Raw genomic sequence first — 22,751 nt, forward strand, 5'->3', positions numbered from 1 at the left:
TATATAATGTATATATTATGTGTGTGAATGTATATATAATATATATCTATATATATATATCTTGGTGCAACTAGATGGTGAAATGGATAGAGCAGCAGCCCTGAAGTCAAAAGGAGCTGAGCTAAAATCTAGCCTCAGACACTTAACATTTACTACCTTTGTGATCCTGGTCAAGACACATAACCCGAATTGCCTAACAAAAATCAAACCAAATATATATGTATATGTAAATATATGCATATATAACATATAACATATATGTATGTATGTATTTGTTCTTTCTCTAGCTGTAGATAGCATCTTCCTTCATATGTCCTTTGTAGTTAATAGGAGTATTGATAGTAGTCAAAATGACTTGCTTGCTCAAAGTTGTAAAAAACCCAAACTTCTTTTTGTTTATAATTTAAATGCACATAATTCTATTTGTTTTTCCTTATGGGGAGTTCTTTTTAAAGCTTTCACTGATGCGTCTGCGTGTGTTCTAAATCTTTATATTTCATCTTTCTATTGTGGATTTGTTTCCCAGTACCTATATAAAAAGCTTAACTAACATTTGTTATAGAGTCATAACCTTTATACTTCTTTTAATCAGACCATGTTAATTCATGCTTTTTCACTATGATACAACATTCCTATTTAAGCTTGTATTAGACTATGATCATCAAATCTCTTTCTACAAGTGCTAAGCCAAATTGTACTTGTATGGTTTCATTTTTTCCCCTTAATGAACTACCTTGAACTTGTTTTTATTAGACAAAGATAAAGACAAATTGTCTTTGCCCATTTGATAGGCATCCACTCCTTTTCCAATTCTTTGCTACCACAAAAAAGACTTGCTACAAACATTTTTGCATATATGGGTCTTTTCCCCTCCTTTATGATTTCCTTGGAATACAAACTCAGAAATGGTACTTCTGGGTCAAAAAGTGTGCACAGTTTTATAGCCCTTTGGGCATAGTTCCAGATTATTCTTCAGAATGGTTGGATCATTTCACAACTGTACCAACAATGCATCAGTGTCCTACGTTCCCCACATCCCCTCAAATATTTATCATTATCTTTGCCTGTCATCTTAGTCAATCTGAGAGATGTGAGGTGGTACTTCAGAGTTGGCTTAATTTGCATTTCTATCTAAATCAATAGTGATTTAGAACATTTTTTCATATGACTATAGATGGCTTTAATTTTGTCATCCAAAAATTGTCTTTTCATAGCCTTTGACTATTTATCAATTGGGGAATGACTTGTATTCTTATACATTTGACACAATTCCTTATATATTTCGGAAATGAGACCTTTATAAGAAACACTGGCTGTAAAGATTTTTTTCCAGCTTTGTATTTCCCTTTTAATCTTGCTTCTGTTGATTTTGTTTGTGCAAAAACTTTTTAATTTTATGTAATCAAAGTTGTCCACTTTGTTTTTCATAATGTTTTCCAGTTCTTCTTTGATCATAAATTCCTTCATTCTCCAAAGATCTGACAGGTAAATTATCCCTTGTTTTGCTGATTTGTTTATGGTATCATCCTTTATCATGTAATCATTTTGACCTTATTTTGACATGGGAAGAACTAAATTTTTAAGAGAGTTGGTGTCCAATTTCACTTTGCTGCCAAGATATCTCTATAATATAAAGATTTTTCTGTTTTCAAGTCCTGGAAAGGATATCAATTGCCTACTTGCATTTGTTTTCCAAAAGTTCTACTTAGATACCTAGTTGAGGCACAGAAAGGAACCTGGATTCTTAAACACCACACTTATTGAAGTGTTAGTTTGGCAGGCTGTTTACACAAATGTACTTAAGTATAAGGAAACCTAAATTTCTAGACTTTTTTTTCGATGAATTAATTTAATATTAATCACAACTATTGATATTTTTATAAAAAATAAAGCTGGAAGATAGAATTTGTAGATAAATAGGATGATGCATATTTCTTTCTTTGAAAGATAAAGGAGTTAGCAGCATTGGTTTCTTTCTGTACTAAAAGTCAAGAAAAAAAAGGCTACTCCAGGGAACTTTGGGCCATCTTTTCTCAAAGTGTTCTAATAATCATAAGTGAGAAACCACTATGAATATGATAATAGCCCATGAGCCAACGTCTGTTGTAGAAGAAACAGAAATTTAATGAAGAACTTAACAAAAGTCTTACTTAATTCTTTCTTCACAATTTATTTTGCACTTGAACTTTCTCTATAAATATAGTCACCACCATAATTCCAACCCTCATTGTGTCTTGGCTGGATTATTACTCTTAATTGATCTCTTTGTTTTCAGTCTCTCCTCATTCTTCATACAGCTGCCAAAATACTATTCAAAAGGCAAAGATTTGACTATGTCACTCCCTTTTTCAAAAGTTACCAGTACTTCTTCTTTGCCTAAATAAACTCCTTAGCCTGGCATTTATTGGCCTTAAAAGAAACTAAAAGTTGGAAGGGATTTATCTGAAAAGAAATGATCTAGGACAACTCATAGTTGAACAAATATTCTCTACACAAAATACCTGATGAGTGGTTAACCAGCCTTTCCAAGAAGAATACTAGTGAGAGAAACACAAAATCGCTTACAAGAAGCTTCTTCCATTTTGGTAAAAACTCAAATTATTAAGAAGTTTCTTTCATTAAACCTAAACTTGCTTCTTTGGAACTACTCATTTTCCCCACTTGTGCTATCTGGGGACAAGCAAATTAAATCTTATTCATCTTATAGATGATTGATCTTCAAATATTTGAATTGACTTATTTCCCCTTTCTGTCTTCTTTTCTCCAAGTTAAATATTCAAATTTTCTTCAACCAACTGGCAAATCTCAAGATCTTTCACCTGGTTTCTCTCTTCTTCATGCTCCCCATCACATCACAGTGTTCTCTAACATGTGGCACCATGAAGGGAAAGGGAGTAAAAAAATAGGAAAACCCTCCACAGATTATGTGAATGAGATTGTCCATTAAACATCAACAACTACTGACCCACAGACTTGCTCTCTTCATTTTTATAAAATCTCATTGAGAATGATTGCTCATAGAATCATAAATTTAGAGCTAGAAAGGACCTTGTTATTGTTCACCCATTTAGTCATGTCTGACTCTTTGTAACCCTGTGGACCATACATAGAATTCCTAGTCCATGGGGTTTTCTTAGCAAAAGTATTAGAGTTGTTTGCCATTTCCTTTTCCAGTTGACTAGGCATTTAGAGGTTAAATGACTTGTCTAGGGTCATATAGCTAGTGTCCAAGGGCAGAATTGACCTCAAATCCTCCTGACTCCAAGCCAGTGCTCTATCCATTGAGCCACCTAGTTGCTTCCAAAAAAGACCTTAAAGCGATAGCTAGATGGTGTAGTGGATGGAGTACTGCTCCTAGAGTCAGGAGGACCTGAATTCAAATTTGACGTCAGGCATTTAACACTTAATAGCTGTGTAACTCTGAGCAAGTCACTTAACCCCAATTGCCTCGTGGGAAAAAAAAGAAAGGAAAAAAAAAAGACATTAGAGGCCATTTTTGTTCATTTCTCTCATTTTATGTTGAGGAACAATGTCAGAGAGCTGAAGTGACTTGTTTCAGATCACACAGGTGGTAAATAGCAAAGGGAGATTTCAGATGTCAGCTCCTCTGACTCTAAAGCCTCCACAGTATACTACCTACAAAAAAGGGTTATAATTTCAATGAGAATATATAAAGAGAACAGGAACCTTTTCACAAATGATTCTCTAAAACAAATCACAAAAATAGATTCTGCAACTGACTGAGAGATGCTGAAGTTACTAGATTGCCTGGGTTTATTGTTTGGTAAATTTTAAAAAATGAATTGATTTCTTGCAACGAAATGCAATTTTGCAATTGCAAAATGCAATTTAAATACAAAGTTGTGATTAAACAGTACAAGAAAACTCACATGCATATATTAAAATCATATAAGATTCTTATATAAACAGCCAATCTCAGAAATAAATCTTTTCAATGATCTTCTGATTATTGTCATCATATAAAGCTTATAATGTTTAGCAGAATATTTGCTAATGGTTATTATTTCATCCCTATTTTTGGTTCTTGCTCCCATATATTCAAATTCCCCACTCCCTATCTCTTTTTCCTCTCCTCTCCCTCCCCTGTCTTGTCTTTCTCCTTTCTCTATTTTTCTGTTCTTTCCTCTTTTCATCCTCTTCCTCTCCTCTATCTTCCTCCCTAATTCTTTGTTCTCTCTCTGTCTCTATCTGTCTGTGTGTTTCTGTCTATCTGTGTGTGTGTGTCTCTCTCCCTGGTGCTATCTCTCTGTGTCTATCTCTTGATCTCTGTTGCTATCTCTCTGTCTCTGCTTCTCTCTTTTCCTCCCCTCCACCCCCAGCTTTATCAATATATTGCCAACTCTAATATTTCTTTTTGGCTAAAGAAGGATGGGTTGAATGGTGAGGGAATAGTGGGAAGGAGAAGGTTATTTCTTTCCTACATATTTTTGGGAAGTTAGAGTGTTAGTGATTTGGCTTTTCTGTTCATGATCTGGTCTTGCTGTTCTGACACACTGAGGTTCTATATCTTAGTAGTAAAAAACATATCCATTTGTTGGATTTTAAAAAATAAAAAACTTTGAGATTTAATACTATTTGTTTTAAAATTTTTTAATAAAGCTACAAAAAATGTGTTATTATAAATCCTAATTAAAAAGAATGAAATGCATACCCAGCAGGAAGCATAAATATAATTTACTTGGTGAAGACAATTTCTGGGGAAGGTTGACTCTCTACAATTTGACAACTATCCTTATTCAGACAATTTTTAGAAGGAAGGGGAGGAAAAGAAAGTCCTTGCATTTCCATATTATGATTATTACATGTCAGAGATGCTATCCTATTCCACACTACTCTCTTGGGTAATTGGCTACTAGAAAAAAAACACCCCCCCAAAATTGTCTTCTTTTACTAGCTTGAAGAAGGCCACCTCCTGTCACTTCTAACTCTCCTGATAGTATCAAATTCATTTCTGAAATAAATTTACAAGTGCTACATAAAATCAAAACTAGGTAAGTGGCCTTATGTAAGGGAATAGGATAAAAAAGAATTTCAAAAACACCTCAGGGAAGGTCCATTGAAAATCCTGCCAAATTTCATGTAAACCTGGCCCATATCTAAAGGAGACCTAGGCCAATTTAAAGTTTCAAATGGAAACTAAAGAAAAATGTAATAGCTTTTTGTGGTTTTTGACCCCAAACCAGGTGAAATTTGAGGTTTTGGCAAAGTTCACCTTAATTTCTTAATCTGGGGAATGCAAACCAAAGGGCAAAAAAAAAAATCTCAACAACAGAGAAATAAAACTCTATTTGGAAAATTATGGGACTATAGACTGAGCATCACTACCCTTTCAACATCTTTCTCACCCTGGAAGCCAGCATGATTATGGGTTTTTAAAAGATACTTAGAGTAATTTTGCTTAATAATTGACCAAAGTTTAATCATCCTATTTTAGAATTCTAATGGAAATAGGCTTTATACTCATTAATTTATTTCTGTTCATAGTAATTGAGGGAATACCATATGATCATGTAATATAAGGACCATAGATTTAGAGATGAAAAGAACCCCAATGGTTAGCTGATTCCTTACATCAAATGCACTAAAGATCACTCCAAGGAGATAGATGGAACTAACATTTAATTCACAGTTCAGTACTCTATCTTAAAAAAAACAAAAATGCACCTAAAATGCAGCCAAGAAAAAAAAAGATTATACATAGAATGTATAATTAAATCTGTGACCTCTAACAGGATAGAAAGTATTTTTATTATTGTTCAATCATTTTTCAATCATGTATGACTTTCCGTGACCTCATTCTGAGTTTTCCTGTTTCCTTCTCCAGTTCATTCTATAGATGAGGAACTAAGGCAAACAGGGTTAAGTAATTTACCCAAGATCACACAACTAGTAAATGTCTGAGACCAGATTGGAGTGGATTATGGGAGGACATAGAAGCTGAATATTGTTATAACTAGAATACCTTTTTAGAAATGAGGTATAAGTTTTTTTTTTAATAGATAGAAACATGCATATCCAAAGATTACACGAATACTAAAATTTTAAGATTTGGAAGAGACTCCAGACATTTTTTAGGCTAAACTTTTTTTCAAAGTAGGAATCCCCTCCACAAATTCCCTGACAGATGGTTGCTCATCTAGCCAGAGGCAAATCCTTAGCTAGAAAATGAAAGGCCTTCTTCTGTTCCCATATTGGCTACTCCCTTTCTGACAGTTTGACCCTGACCTCTGAATATAACAATCCTTGCCCATACTGCTTCTAGATCAACAGGAAAACAGCTTGTTAGATAAGTAAAGTCAACTCAACAAGCCTTGATGTTTTAGACCCTCAGATTCTTTTGAAGGACTAAGTTAAAAGATTTCCCTCTAAACTTTACTCTGGAGGTTTAATAATCATCCTAGTTAAATGTTTACAGATAGACTCTTAAATAGGAACTTCATTCTGCTAAATTCACTGAATGATTGCTCAACAGAACTGGGTCTACTCTTAGACAATGAAAACAACTTTTCATTGCTTGTTCTGTGCCTAGAAACATATGACCTTTCCTCCTGGTGAATAGAATGCTATAGTTCAAAGGTATATTAAATCGGCTGAGCATAGAATCAATTTGATTCCAACATTAATCTATAGCTTCTAATCTATAGATCTATAATCTATTAATCTTGTATAGGCTCGATAATTCATAGATCTTTCCCTGTTGTTTATAACATTCCAAATATCACTTCTTCCCATTTTTTAATAGAAGCAGCATTTATAGATTTATGCCAAGTCTATATATCACTAATGAACATACATAACTTAAATATTAATATATCCAAAATACATATACATGCATATATATGCATGTATATGTAATGGCATATTTCTGGGATTTCTACCCTAACTATAAAGAAGTGCAATGTTATCTCTTTATTTCTCTGTTTGTCAACACACATAATACACTTATAAGTATATATAAAACATAAAAACCAAATGGTTTTGTGTCAAAGAACACTGCATATGTAGTCCTGACTTTAAAGTAAGGAGAAGTGTTTGAATTTGATCCTTGATAATAACTGTGTGACCATGAGGAAGTCACATAGCCTCACTGATACTCAGCTTCCTTATCAGTAAAATGGGGATGACACATTTTTTTCCCTATATAGGTGAGAGATGCATATATTTTAATAAAACTAACAAAGTTCTTTCATAGTGCAATCACTTTTCTCCATGGGAGCAGGATGAAAACATTTGCATTTTTTAGAATTTCTCCAGCTCTTTTATTAAATAATATGTCTTGCTCTTCTTTAGCCAGATAGTTTCCACTAGCTATCACCTATCTCTTCTGGGTATGTAAAGCAGGGCTGAAATAATTTGATATTTGACCTGGTGCCCTTGCATATGGAATCCTTTGGTTTGGTCATAGCCAATGATTAAAGATATATTTGGTTTATGTGGCTCTATCTCTTTGCTCTTTGAGTTCCATTGGTTTTGCTCAAATTATTCCACTCTAACTCAGACAATGGCAAACAATTGGGATGCCATGTCTCAACTATCATTCCTCAAAGACTGACTGAATGATATATTCATGTTGTCTGTACAACATTTTTTTCCTGTTCAATGTGCCTTCCCACCCAAGGTTCCACTTTATCATAAGTTACAAGCTATAGTTATAAGTTATAAGTAATAAGTAATAGCAATAAGTGGCCCACTTTATGCCCTGGCTCTAGCAAAGGCCAGGGCTTTCTTAAAAATTCATTGTTGTTGTTAAGTTGTTTTTCAGTCATGTCTTACTCTCTATGACCCTATTTGGGTTTTCTTAGCAGAATTCATACCTTATGTGTCAAATATGTGAGGAGAGCACAGAGACAGAAGAAGAAAACAGAAGAAGATGATAGGTCATATAAAACTTGTCTTAAATTCAGTAGAAGTATCCCGGTCACTGTAAATTCAGTGATAGGGCAGTCTAGAGGAATTAATAAATAGTTAAAATAAAAAAAATAGCTAGTATTTACTTAAAACTTTGAGGTTTGCAAAATGCTTTACAAATATTTCCTCATTTACCCTTACAACAACCCTAGGAAGTAGATATTACTATTACTATTACTATTCCCTTTTTACAGATGAGGAGTTGAGGTGAAAAGATGCTATGACCTGCCAGTCACAAAGCTAGAAAGTGCCTGAGACTATGAACTCAAGGCTTCATAACTCCAAGTCCATTGTATTCATAGTGCTACCTCAAGATTATCTATATCCTTCTCACCTTCCCTTCCTGCCTCTCCTCCTTCCTTCCTTTCTTCTTTTCTTCCTCCCTTCCTCCCTTCCTTTCTTCCTTCCTTCCTCGTTTCCTTTTTTCACTGTTGATGTAGTTATATATTTAATTGTTCTGTTTTAGATTCATGTTAACTCTGTAAGATATATCAAAGAATTTTTTGAAGTTGGTGGAAGTGAAAATTCTAAATAATAAAAATATATATGGCATAAAAAGCTACAATAGATAGATTGAGACAAAACATTTTTATTAAATACTTACTAAGTCCTAGGCACTGTGCTAAGTTTACATGTAAATTATATAGCAGAAAGAAAAGAAAAAAAAACCTGTTAGAATATTTTAACAATTAGTATTCATTTCTGTCTTATTTAGCTATCTATGGTCAACAAATAGTTGTTCATATGTTATATGTATCACTTACAATGAATTCAATATTTGACAAATAAAGGGGGATTAGGATAGACATAAAAACCAAGATGTACTGGCAAATGAAAAGTTCTAAGTAGGGTTTGCCTCCTTTTAACCAAAAGGGATATTTCAGCATTTATAAACTAATAACTTGATAGCTTACTTGACATTCAATAGAAATGTCTCTAGAAGACAATAGAAGAAGTCTTAGGATAGAAAAAAGAAAGAAGAAAAAATAGTATTTGCATATAAGAAGGCATTCTTGCCATGCATAGGCAATGAGGAGAGGAAAAGGACTCCATCACTTGAGACTTAGTAAGGGAGCTCCAGATGAGGGCTTTTTCTAAATCCACCTCCCTCAGAGCAGGAGCCAGAAAACAAAGCATGAAATGTAGTAGCATTATAGCCTGGTGGGTTAAAGTTAGACATCTACTTTTTAATGCTAGAGATTAATTGCATTCTGGACCTAACTGAGGTCCAACAACCACTCATGTGTAGAGTACATGCTGATTCCTTGCCCCCTCCCTTCTCCAATTCTGCTTTGAATCTTTAAGCTGGGAAAGGTATTTCATTATCGGGATACTTTTTTTTTTTTAATGGTTTGAATACATAGCTGTAATCCTACTGATTCTATAGAGTTCTTTCCTTATAAAACATTTTTGAGTTTTTGCCAAAAACCAAAAGGACACATTCAGATCAGTTTATTGGTAGCAGGCAGGAAAATAGTGAAGGGGGAAGAGAGGACAAAATAAATGTATTAGAAGCATGATGTCAATAATGACCTGATGTCTTAAACTTTTTTTTTGTCACAAAATATCACAGTCTATTTTGTGAAAATGCTTTTATTTCTCTCATCTTCCAATCACCACCCCCCAAATCCTTTATCCTACTTTGTCTTCCAACTATCACTGTGTGATATTTACCTCAGGTGCTATTATGAAGATGGGAAAATGAGGTCCAAGGAAACTTGTTTAAAATCACATAGTAAATGAGTCACTTAACCAACTGGGTCTTAGTTTTCTCAATCACAAAATGAAAATATTGGATTGGATATCCTCTAAGATCTCCTCCAGCTATAAATTTCTATTTCTGTGAAGTTTATGGAATATTGAAGACACAAAATAGATCTTTTCATTCCAGTATTTATATGGAAGAAACCATCCCAAAAGGGATAACTATTATAGTCAGTCAGTTTACAAGCATTTACTATTATTTAGGCACTGTGCAGGGGATAAATAAAGACGCAAAAGACAGTTCCTGCCCTCAAGGAACTCACAATCTAATGGGAGGAAATGTTTTATAGATAATAAATAGGAAATAATTAAAAGATAAAATACACTAGAATTAAGAGGAGTTGAGAAAGGCTTTCTGTAGAAGAGGGATTTTAGTTTAATTGTGTAGGCCAAGACATATGTAATTGCAGTCCCTATAAATAGAAATCTATATCCTTTTACTCTGTTGTTTGTTCTAGTCAATAACATGAATATGTCATGTGAAGTTTTAAAAAAAAAAAGCCCTGATTTGATGTCAGAAAAATGAGACTAAATTCTAGGCTCTGATATTTAATTGTTGTATGATCAAGGGCATAAGACCAAGTCATTTAACTTGTCTAAACCTTAGTTTATCCCTCTGTGAAAAGGCAGAAGTAATCTTTATGCTACCCATGTTTTGTGAAAAAACAAAACTAAACAACCAAATTAGTTTGTAAACTGCTCTCAAGAGGACCTTATTATTTATCTATAGGATATATTTCAGTGCTTTATAGAATGAATTTCCCTTTCTTTTTAAAGAAGATGTATTTCTGATTTTTAAAAAATTAATTTATGATTTTGTTGGTATCTGCATCTTCTTTGAAATTTTAATTTTAGAGCAGAGGTCTTAAACTTCTTTTTATGTCATAATCCCCTTGCCAGATTGACAAAGTTTGCAGATTCCTTCTTTAGAATATGATTTTTAAATAATGAAATGAAATACTAAATTACAGCTAGTTGATAGTGACATAAAGACACATTTTTTTCCCCACTTAAGCTTGCAGGTCTCTTGAAAATCTAGTTTTTGCAGATCCAGGGGATATTTGGGAGCCATTTCAAATCAGATTATTAAATTTTCAACATGAGTGAAATCAACAAATTTGCAGATCACAGCATGATTGATTAACCACTTTGTTGATCTCCAGACTCAAGAAAGTTATAAAGAATGTATCAATAAGGCAGATTAAATTTAAAAGTAGGTTAAACTGGGGCTGGTAGGTGGCATAGTGAATAGAATTGACACTCTGGAGTTAGGAGAATCTAAATTCAAATTTGTTCTCAGACACTTGACATTTGCTAGTTTTATGAGGGGGCTAGTCACTTAACTCTGAATGCTTCAACCAAAACAAATGGAAAAGGATGTTGAACTGACATTTCCCCTCCTCTACTCTCCCAGAACAGGTTGTTAAACATTTGTCAGTACAAACCTGATCCCGGGTTAAAAACTTTTGTTTTAGGAAGTTGCCTAGGGCTACTGAGAAAATAAATGACTTCTTCAGGGACAGAGAATTTGTGTCAGAGGAGGGAAATGAATCAAGTTCTTTCTAATTTGGAGGCCAGTTCTCCATTCCTTCTACCACACAATATGCAAACTGAATTATATTTTAAAAATGCTAGGGGACAAAATTGTTTAAAGCAATTCAATGGTGAATTATTTTAAGAATCTGCCTTTCGTTTATTCATTTTACAAATCTGAGTTTTGTTTAAAGTAAGATATATCTGAATTTGGTTTTTGGTTCCATTTAATCCTGTAACTGTGCTGGAGGCAGAGGGATAGCTATTTCTGAATGAGTGCAATAGAAGAACTAACCAAAAAGTCCATAAAACTAGAAACAGCAGAAAAAAGTTTATGAATATTTTCTTGAAATCAAGGGAACTAGATTTAATAGTTCAGGAATTCTATGAGTCAGAGGACATATGGAGAGGTTTTGGTTCAATATTATAATTACTTTTCATTTTTAAATTCGGGTAGAGTAAGCTTTGGTAATGATGGGAATTGTCTTTAAAAGAAAAAAAACTTAATTTGCGTAGCTATAACTTGAAAATACTCAGTAGCAAGGCAAAAGGATTGTCTATCTGTGTAGGAGAGAGGCAGAAATGAATAATATATAGAGAGAGATGTACAGAGAATGGAAACAGAGACAGAAAAACACAGAGATACATAGAGACAAAGACACACATAAAGGAATAGAGATAGAGACAGAGATGGGCACAGTTTGGGAGACATACAGAAAGAGAGAGGAGGAGACAGAGGCACAGAAGAGAGAGGAAAAGATAAGTATAAAGGTCGGAGAGACAAAGATACATACAGAAAGATAGAGAGCCAGCTTTGCAGTTCCAGAGATCTGGGTTCAAGTTTTGTCTTTAACACATATGTAACCCTCAAGCCAGGCAACTTTAAGACAAAGAACTGCAGAAAAAGAATTAGTCTATACTGGTGGCTAGAATTTTATCATTTGAACTTAAGATTTCATACCAATTAATTTTTTTCACTGCTATTTATGATTTCATGCTGATAAAATCACAAAATTAGTCTAAATTATCTATCTATCTATCTATCTATCTATCATCCACTAGGCCGAAATTCTGGGCTTACACAGACCAAGTTCGGTCTTGAAGAGATCTAAACACTAACTCTATGGCTCCTGCTCCACTGAAAATTTCCCTTGGGAGTATTTGGCTCATGTCTAGCTCTCAACAAAAACAAACAAACAAACAAAACAACCTCTCCTTCCCCCCAACAGCAACATAAAAAAGGACTTTTAATTTTCATGGAAACACCTGCCCAGAAAAGACATCAAATTTAGGTCAATATTTATTTAACCTGACAAAATATCACAGAAGGACTCATATTCAAGCTCAAGGATAGTCCAGAAAAAAGTTTTTTTCTCTACTTTTTGCACCTTTTCCAGAGACCTGTATAGCTCATGTGACTTATAAGGATAGGTCCAAGTTGGCCCTCTCTAGATAACATATCTCTTTAAAGAAACTATTCTTTCTGCTTCCAGGTTTCAAAAAACTCATTTTTTGGCTCTGTGCCTTAAGTCTATGCCTTCTATCTCTTAGTAGATCTGACTCTATTGATCTATTGCTCTCCCTCTTGCATATATTCTTTGTTGAGTGCTCTTTGTCTCCCTAGTCCAAGGGTCAGCTCTTCATCAGGAGAGAGCTAACAAATTGATGTTCATTGATTCTTCCTTAATCTCTGTAGTTGTGAACTGCATTTCCAATGCCAGAAAAAACCAAGCCTATATCAGTATGGCATCTACATGTATGTTAAGTGCTTCTATTTGTGTTTCTTGGGAACTATAAAATTCTCTTATGTATTATTTGGGATTATGCCAAGTACTAAGAATTTCAGGTAAGTGATTCTTAAAATTGGCTAGAAATTCAATGACAGGACACTATAATATACAAGAGGCATCAGCAGAGAAGTAGTCAGAAATAAATAAAACAGCCAGGAAATTTTTAAACCCAGAGGGAATTTATACTTATTTTTTTAAATGATCATATCATACAGGGTGCCCCAAAATATGTGTTAGATCTGCCATACCTAAAAAATGGCCAAATCTCAAATCTGTGAAGCTAGAAATTTCAGAAGAAAGTGCCATCTGAAACTGATTTTTCTATGATAGGATGAGAGGAAGAAAAGTAGGGCTCCCTAAAACTTCCCATGAGTTTCCTAGACCAAAGCATATGATAAAACATAATGATACCAGGTTCTCTTAATGGCTTAGAGATCTAAACAATTGTGTTCTATCACTGTACAACTCAGTTTAATTCCTAAATTAGAAGATTTTTGCCTCTCTCTTAAGACAAACTGTCATAGAAAAGAGAGAAGTTGTTGCATGTAATATAAAATTGTTAAATAAAAGAGAGAGGAACATTTAATGAAAGATAATTTTTAAAGGTAAAAAGTCAATGCTATTATGAATACACTTATCTTTTAAGTTTCTAATACTGCATTACAAAGTGAAGCAAGTGCTACAAGATGCAATTTTCCCATGGAGTACATAAGATGACCTTCATAAGTCTTTTCCTGTCCTATTCCATGAGTCATCCTGAATGGTCTGAATCGAGTTCTATATTTCTTTCTTTTTCTTGGGAAACCTGCTGTTATCTCACATTTTTGGCAAATGATTTCATACACACTAAAAAGGTTCAGTCATCCAACTAGTATTACTCAATGTGATTGAGAAGATAGAAAAACTTTAAGAAAAAAAAAGATAAAATGATTTTCATTGTTTCAATAAGTTGATTTAACCATCGTATTTTGAAAGGTTAACTATTTGCCAGAAATTATTTGAGACACAAAGATGAAAAATGGAATGAGCTCATAAGGATTTAGAGTCTAAAAGCCTACTGTCAAACAAATAAGCATGTCAAACAGTAGACTTGGACAAGAACAGAGGAGAGATATAGAAAATGTGAGGAAAAACAATTGGTTTCAATTGTGAGATCAGAAAATCTTTCTGGAGGAGGTGCTGCCTGAGACAAACATTGTTAACAATTGACAATGAGGAAGAAGGGAGGCCTCTGTAAGTATGAGGAATGGCATAAAATGTACGGAAGGATGTAGCAAGGGATAGGCTGATATTTTGAAAGTACTAGTCCAGTTTGCTTGCATTTTAGAGTGAACATCAGGTAATATGAAATAAGGATAGAAGAGTAGGTTGAAGCCAGATTACGTAAAATTTTAAATGTCAAGTTAAGGATTTCTGTGGACAGAAGGGAACCACTGAAGTTTTTTGAACTGTTATTTTTCTTAAGAACTTTAATTTGGAATGGCTTCTTGTATCCTATTCCTTTTGTGATATAATACAATGAGATTTAGTTCAGCTGAAATTCTTTTATTGAATTTCTTTTGCCTCCATTCCTTTACTCATGATGTTCCCTCTGCCTATAATACCTTTTCATACCCCCTATTGCTAAAATCCTGCCCATGTCTTTTAAAGCCCAAGTAAAATGTCACTTCCTACATAAAACCTTTCCCAATTTTTCCCATCAACAACCACCTTAGACCTCACATCACATTTTATTGTCTACAACTTTCATATACTTGTTGTGTATTTTGTAATGTATTGATGTATATGTATGTGCTAAAAGAAAGGATCTCCTAATGGAGAGACATATCCTGAGTGTGACTAGGCTGCAATATAAAAAAAAGAGGAATTATACACAAGAAATTACATAATAAATGCCATCAGAGAAATAAATACCTGGAAAAAATGACAAATTAGTCTCAGAGCCAGAAACTTAAACAGAAACTCCATGGGAAGTTATGGAGAATGTACTCCATTCATATCTGTGCCATGTCATGACAACTTGAGGAATGTCATGTGAAAAATTGGATATACTCCTTGTGGCAGATTTATTGGAGGAGGTGAACAAGAGTAATACAAGATGTGCAGTTTTACAGGTGGGTTGTAATATGCATTATTGGAGGGAAAACCCACATCAGCAAGAATATAAATCCATAAAGATTTATTGAGCCATTCCTTTTGCTTTAACGTTCATTTATTTATATTAAAAGGTAGAAAATTGTCTGAAGTATTGATTCCCTCTGATGAGAGGTAAAAAAAAAAAGGATCAGTCACTTATTGAAACTCTGATACAAGCATTTTACAGGTCTTTTTGACTTGGTCATATGGAATTATTTTAATTATCAAATTTTAATTTTAATTACCAAATGTACAGCTTGTTAATTCTTGTAGTTTTTCTTTATTTTAAAAAAATTTAAATGTTTGTGTGTGTGTATGTGTGTGTGTGTGTGTGTGTGTGTGTGTGTGTGCTTCAGAGTTGTTAATAATGCTAAATTCAAAGCTCTGTTGCTAAGGCCATTGGATCATGTCATTTGCTTCTATTTCACTTAAAGTTCCATAAAATCAGAGACTAATGATTTTTCTTTGTTTTCTCTCCCAATGTTTAGTGCAGTCCTTTAAAATAACAATACATGTTTTCTGAATGAGAGCTTGATATAATTTAGTCTCATCAAAGAGCTATTAAACAATTAGGAATAATTAGTGAATTTCACTAACATGTTTACATTCTTGATGTGGGCAAAACTCCATGAGATGTTGGAACAACCCCTAAGGACTACAGTCAGTCAATCAGCAAGCATTTATTAAAAACTTAATATATGCCAGACATTGAAAGTAATGTTAGGAAACTTAGTTCCTCACTACACTAATTTTCAGTATGGGTCCAGGGATAGATTGCAAATCTGTCAACTGAGGCCACATTGAGCTGTTTGGAAAGACTCAACACCAGAAGACTGAGTAACAGATTTTATACAATTTTATGCATAACACACACACACATTTATTAGAGTAATTAGAGTAATTCATGACCCTTTGCCATCATCATAGTTAACATTTACATGGTGCTTTGAGATTTGCAAAGTATTCTACAAATATCACATTTTATCTTCACAACCTTGGCAACCAGGTACTACTAGTATTCTCATTTTATAGATAAATAAACTGAGAGATAGATGTTAAGGGACTTGTTCAGTGTCACAAAGTTATGATGATGATGATGGTGATGATGATGATGCAGAGACCCCATATACCAAAAGTTTTGCCAAAATGTTCATCATTTTTCTAACTACATATAATTCAACATGACATAAAGATAAACCTTGATGAATGTAGCTACCCTTGCTTCTGAGTATAGCCCATTCAAATATTCAAGTACTGATTAATTACTATTTGGATTACTTAAATCTTTATTTCTGTTCTCTCTTCTTACCTAACTTTTAGGCATTTCTTTGGTTATCAGCATCTCATCAGAGAGGAGAAAAAGAAAGGAAAAAAAGGGATTTTCAAATTTCCATGCATTTGGTTATTTATTAGCATTTAGTTGAAAGGTCTGATAAGAAGAAAAGTTGAAATGATTGAGTAAAGTAAGATCGAAGAATTATCTGAGACTTTCAATTATCCATGATAGCCCTGGTTCTCACTGCCATGTTCATTTCATAGGCGAATATATTTCATTTTTTTTACCTGTGTACTTTTGGTTATCTAAACACCAGGTATGTTACAGAACATTTACTTATTTTAAGTGCTTACTAGATGCTATGAATTATAATACATAAGAGAAATCTTTCATTATCATAAAAAGAGCTAACTAATGGCAAATGTAACTGTTGACTGTCTTGCATAATCATTTAGCAACTTAGTAAATGATCAAGGAACCCATTTAGCCTCATTTCCCCCTGACTCATATCCTCCCCACCCACTACACAGACATACAGAAACTGGGAAGAATACCTTACCCCCTTCCCACTCTACTTGCTTAATAATTAGCTTCACTTAATACCCAGGGTACACAGCATGTCCAAGTGCCTTTAGGATTTAATTAATCATCAGATAAATATTTGATTTGGGTACCTTTGAAGATTTTCTGCTACTATTTTGTCTTGGTGAACTTGCATGCCATTGACAAATTCAACTATCCAGAAGAAGGTAGGTGGCCTACAGTACCTACAAAGGGAAAAAGAAGAAATGTCATTAGTTGCTCTCTGTCATCTGATTTTCCCATCGAATGGGTTTTGTTCTTTTGTAACTTCAAAGAGGAATACCATTAGGAACTCTACACCCCCAATTTGATTTACACTGAAGATTTTTTTATATCCACTTTAAAAAGTCTTTGAAGCTATTGTGAGTGAGTCAATCCTCTTATTTTCAATTTTGTCCCTCACCTGACAGCGTCCCCCCTCTAACCCTTTAAAAAAAGAGCCAAGAAAACTGAATCTCTACAAACACAAAAGACAACCTAACTAATCTAGGTGGATGGGGTGGGGAGAGCTTATCAACAAGATTAGTCTCATCTTATTATTATCAAGAATTGAACTGGCATTGATCAAAAAATATTTGTAAGACTGAAAATGTTTCTAATTTGTGCTAATTTTTTTTTAATTATACTTCAAAGGAGAATTTAAAATTTACCATAGATACTTTAAAGCATTACAAAGTTTGTTAAAAACAAAAGAAAAATTGGTACTAGTGTTTAAAAATGAACCAGTTATTGGGCTAGCTGGGTATTTTTAGGAAAGACAAAAATTTCTTTAGAGCCATTAAGTATGGAATTAAGCAATCTTGCTACTATGAAAATTACAGCACAGTTAGAGAGCTATCTTGTACACACATACTCTGATAAATCAAGATCTCACAGTCACAGTCCAATTTTTTGAAGTTCTTTAAGAAAGTTAATTTCCTTTTTCTCTTCCTGTCTAAATACTAACTTTTATTTAAAAATCCCTTATTTCCTGAGAGAACAGGGAAGAAACATGTAGTCCTCTTCTCAATAGAAATTTGAAACTATAGGTGAAGAATGTTCTCTGTCTTTGCCTTATTAGTCAGTCTCCTATAATTATCTTCTTTTCAAGGGAGGGTTCAAGAGTTTAGGGAATATTGAGAAGTATCATTTTAGAAAATCAATTAAAAATAAAATAAAAATCTTATATAAAACTTTCTACACTTACACTGGCAAATATTTTTACATAATCATCAAAGACAAAGAGAAAACTAGCAACACAAAGTCTAGATTCACTGTAGTTAACTCAGTGACCTTAGATCAAAGATTTAGAACTAGAAAAGTATCAGGGAGACTACTGAGTTCAATATCTTCATTTTGCAGAGGAAGTTTTTGAAGATATGAAAGGTTACCAAGGGCCATACATCTGGTAAGTGTCTGAAGCAGGTTTTTTAACTAAGAGTCACCAACTCTGCAATTTACCTGTTTCTGATTCCTAGCTACCTCCAGACTGGCTCTGAGATGATTGTGGTGATTCAAGTTAAACTAAGGCAGATCCAAGGATCTCTGGTCAAGATATCTCCTCAGATCTGAATTAAGGATGCCTAGTATGAAACTGAAAATAATAATGAATCTGTAGTCAGAGGATCTGTGGTTGAGCCTGGGCAAGTCAATAAAATTCTCTAAGCTCCAGTTTCATTATTGATCATTTAAACAGGCATTTATTAAGAGCTTACTAAGTGTGAAGCACTGTGTTAAGGATTAAAGATACAAAAGACATGAATGAAATTGTTCCCTGATCTCAAATAGCAATGAAAAGTACAAATGTTGTACTACCTACCTCAGTGAATGATGATAGGGGTCATAGATTTTGGGATAAAAAAAACCCCAAAGCATAAATCTGGCTAAATCCCTTAATTTTACTGAGGAAACTGAGACCAACAGTCTCATTTTAAAAAATGATTTGTTTTATATTGTATTTAACTTATACTTTAACTTATTTAACATGTATTGGTCAATCTGCCATCTGGGGGAAGGGGTGCGGGGAAGAAGGGGAAAAGTTGGAACAAAAGGATTTGCAGCTGTCAATGCTGAAAAATTACCTATGCATATATCTTATAAATAAAAAGTTATTAAAAAAACAAAATAAAATGATTTGTTTAAGGCCACTGAAGTAGTAAATTTTAGAGCTGGCTTTTAAACCCAGGACACCCAACTCCAAATCCAGTGGTGGTATTTCCATTATACCATGCTGCTCTCTAATCAAAGGAGAGAATGAGTCAAAATTGCTTTATAAGGTGTTAAATCGATATAAATGGCTTTCCTTCTTCCACTAAAATTCTACTCTGGTTCCCAGTGTGGAAGTGGTCCTGGGTTGTTGAAGGTTATCCTCCGGAGGAACATAAAATCTGGCAAGTCCTACCAGGTTGGAAAGGCTTCAAGTATGGGCCTGGTGCCTGATTCTATGTTTGTTGTCTGAGGGCCAAGCTAGCAAAGTTTGGAGAGCTTCATTACTGGGTTGGCTACAGAATGGCATATGTTTTGGCCATGGTAATTTGCAAACACCAGGTTGTAAAAAGTTGATGCAGAGAGTATCCATGATAGTGAAATCATTCAACCCTCAAATATTAGATTACTACTACTACCACTACCACTGACACTATTAGTGCAATAGTTTTCTAACTGACCTCTTGCGAATCAATTCAACCTTTATGCCTCTGCAAAGCTAATTAATCTCTATTAAATTTTACCAGTTTCATGTGACTAAATCCTTCAATGGCTTCCATTTTCTTCTTAGATCAACACCAATCTCTTTTGTCTGACTTTCAAAATCATTCGTAGGTCTTACTTATCTCCAAATGTATTACCAATGACTCTCCAAACATCAGTCTCTCTGCTTAGTCAGACTGATCTTATCTTATTATACACAGAATTTGTGCTGGTCTTCTGTGCCTCTTCTTTATACATTGTCTTCCTAAAATCTCCAGTGCTTTCCCTCTAGTCTCCTTATCTAAATCTTCCCCACCCTTCAAAGATCAGCTTAAATCCCATCTCTTTCAAGAGGTCTTCCCTAAGAGCTCCAGCCTTTATTAATTCTCTCACTTGAAATTAGATAATACTTTGAAGTTCAGATACATTATTAGAACTATAAATATGTGTTGGCTTGTATAGTTTGTTTTTGTTGGTGCCCTTAGTTATCCTTTCCCAAACAGTTCACAAACATTTTTTTTTTAGTAATTTAGTAATTTATACCCTTCTCTCCCCCACCTCCCACTCTCCACTAAGCCTGCCCAATGCCATTACATAGTAGGCACTCTCTCAGGACTTACTGGTAGATTGATGTAGTATCACTAGAAAGTTGTGGCTTTATTATGAGTCATTTCTATTCCTTGAAACTTGTTTCTAAGGCTCATGGGGGGAGAGGGTTATGTTAACTTTAAAAATGGATCTAAGAAGTCAGTTTTATCTAGGCTGTCTAGAACTTTCCTTGGGATACAACTTTGGTTTTACCACTGAGAAAGAAAATACTATTTCCCTGATTTTCTTCCGTGACTACTTCCTAGGTTTTCCAGTTCATACTTCTTAAGTTTTTATGTATGTGCCTATTTAGCATATAAGTTAAATATCTGAATCTATTAAAACTATGGTAAAATAAATGAATGCTGAATTAAGAATCTGAAGTAAATCATGTTTAAACAACTCTTTTTATTTTTTGCACTTCTCAGATTGGATCAAAATGATTGTAAGGAAGCAATTGTTAGGGTGTTATGGTATTTTGGATAGGACTGAACTTTGAGTCAGGAAGTCATAGGTAGGTGCGGATGCTACTTCAAATAATCACTAGGTGAATCACAGGCAAATCACTTAACTATCCTGAACCTAAATTTCTTCATCTGCAAAAGAGAATATTAATAGCACCTCCCTCACAAAGTTGTTATATGGATCAAAGGAGAAAGTAAAATAATATAATAATAATGATAATAACAACAAAAATCACTAACGCAAATCAAAAACACTAATAGTTTCAGGCACTAATGTAATAATGATGATAATAGAGAAAGCTTTCAACATACATTCAGCATGCCACATTGCTACAGAGATTACCAGGTATAAAAAAGTAAGAAAAGCAGTGGATATATTCAATAATTCATCAGAGATAATACTTGAGTGCAGCAGTAATATTTATAGCTTCAGAAGTCTATGCAAAAATACACAGAAATTGAGTAATAAAAGGAAAACGACCTAATCCAAATTCAGTCTTATAGTTATCATTGATACTTGGTACGATGTGACTAATGGCAAATGAAAAAAAGCTTATTCAAAATTAATAGCTTTGATAAGCTGGGTAGTATAGTAGTATTATATGGCATATACATTTATTCTTAGGAAGAAATCTATAATGATGGAGAAAATTTGTGTGAGGATCCAAGAATGGAAATATATTGTGATAGAATGGTACAACAGATCACATGGCTCGAAGTTATAAATAAGCAAGGAGTTCTAGAAACAGATAATAGGGTAGGCACCAGACATAATATAATAGCAACAGGGGGCTTAAACTATTCAAACATTTACTGAGATGACCTTGCTCTTCTAAAAACAGAGTAAATGATATATTTCTAACTTTCTTTGATGATAGTTTCATCCTTTAGAAGGTGAAGGCAAAGAAGCAGCTATATTAGATCTGATTCTAATGAAGAACTGGTTTCCGAAGTAGAAACAAGAGACCTTGTTAAGAAGAGACCATATCAAAAAAACCCAAAAAAAACCAAAAAGAAGTTACCATGTCATCTGAGATTTTGCTATAGACATGGAAGAGAGAATCAAGTCTAACCTTATGTACATTATAAGTTTTGATATCAGATTTCAAACAATTCGAAAATGATATGAAGGAGGCCTAAAAGTCCAGAAGGGAAGTTAGTCCATTCTCAAAGATGAAACTGATAAAAGCATAAATAATTGTGGTAAGAAAGAAAAGAGAAGAGTTCAAGAAAATTTTTGTTTTAATTTAGATTTTTAAAAAATATATATATTTAGAAAATGGAAAAGAGGGCTAGTAATTGAGGTCCTATAAGAATAAACTCAGTCATGTAAAAATTCAGAATTAATCTAATGAACTATGCTAGAGACAAGAAAAAACTTTAAAAACAAAACTTTTGTTGGACATGGAGGCAAGAGAAAGATTAAAGAAGAGAGAATGCTATTACTGAGAGTGAAAAGTATGATGTAGTAATAAATATTATAAAAAATTAGAGCAAAATTATTCAATTTTTATTTGTTTTATTTTCTTACCAAGAAAAAAAAAAAAGATCTTCAAATTGAAGGAGAAAGAAGGGAAAAGAATAAGTGTTTATTAAATACTTGTTATATGTCAAGCACTGTGCTGAGTGCTGTGCAGCTATTATCTCAGTTGGTCCTTACAACTCTGTTATTATTACCCTTCCTTTGTTTTTGAGGAAACTGATGCAGCCAGAGTCTACTACTAGTCTACTAAACATATAAGATTGAATTTGGATTCACGTCTTCCTGATTCTTGTCTCAGAACTCTATATATTGTGCTATCTAGTCACCAAGGATGTTTAGGGGGGAAAAGAAATTGAAATCAATATAAGGAGGAGATACCAATAGAATATCTAATTGTGTAAATGAATTCAAATCACAAAATCCAAATTCCTTAATAATCTTACTATATATTATTAAATTTATGGCTTATGTATACTTAGAAAGAGATGTTCAGGTCACTGATGAGTCTATATGAGTTGAAAAGAATAAGTCACATCATA

The 22,751-nt window shown here is 33.6% G+C and overlaps 1 protein-coding gene across 2 annotated transcripts in view; it reads right to left on the bottom strand.

Moving 5' to 3' along the window:
- Positions 1-22,751, bottom strand: part of SULF1 (sulfatase 1) — a 196,098-nt gene that overhangs the window by 134,882 nt on the left and 38,465 nt on the right. For both annotated transcript variants that reach the window (XM_023495970.2, XM_031946284.1), the window contains exon 2: positions 17,103-17,195. The gene's annotated coding sequence lies outside the window, so the exon portion shown is untranslated. The remainder of the gene's footprint in view (positions 1-17,102; positions 17,196-22,751) is intronic.

The sequence above is a fragment of the Sarcophilus harrisii genome, chromosome 1 (assembly GCF_902635505.1).
Source record: "Sarcophilus harrisii chromosome 1, mSarHar1.11, whole genome shotgun sequence".
NCBI lineage: Eukaryota > Metazoa > Chordata > Mammalia > Dasyuromorphia > Dasyuridae > Sarcophilus > Sarcophilus harrisii.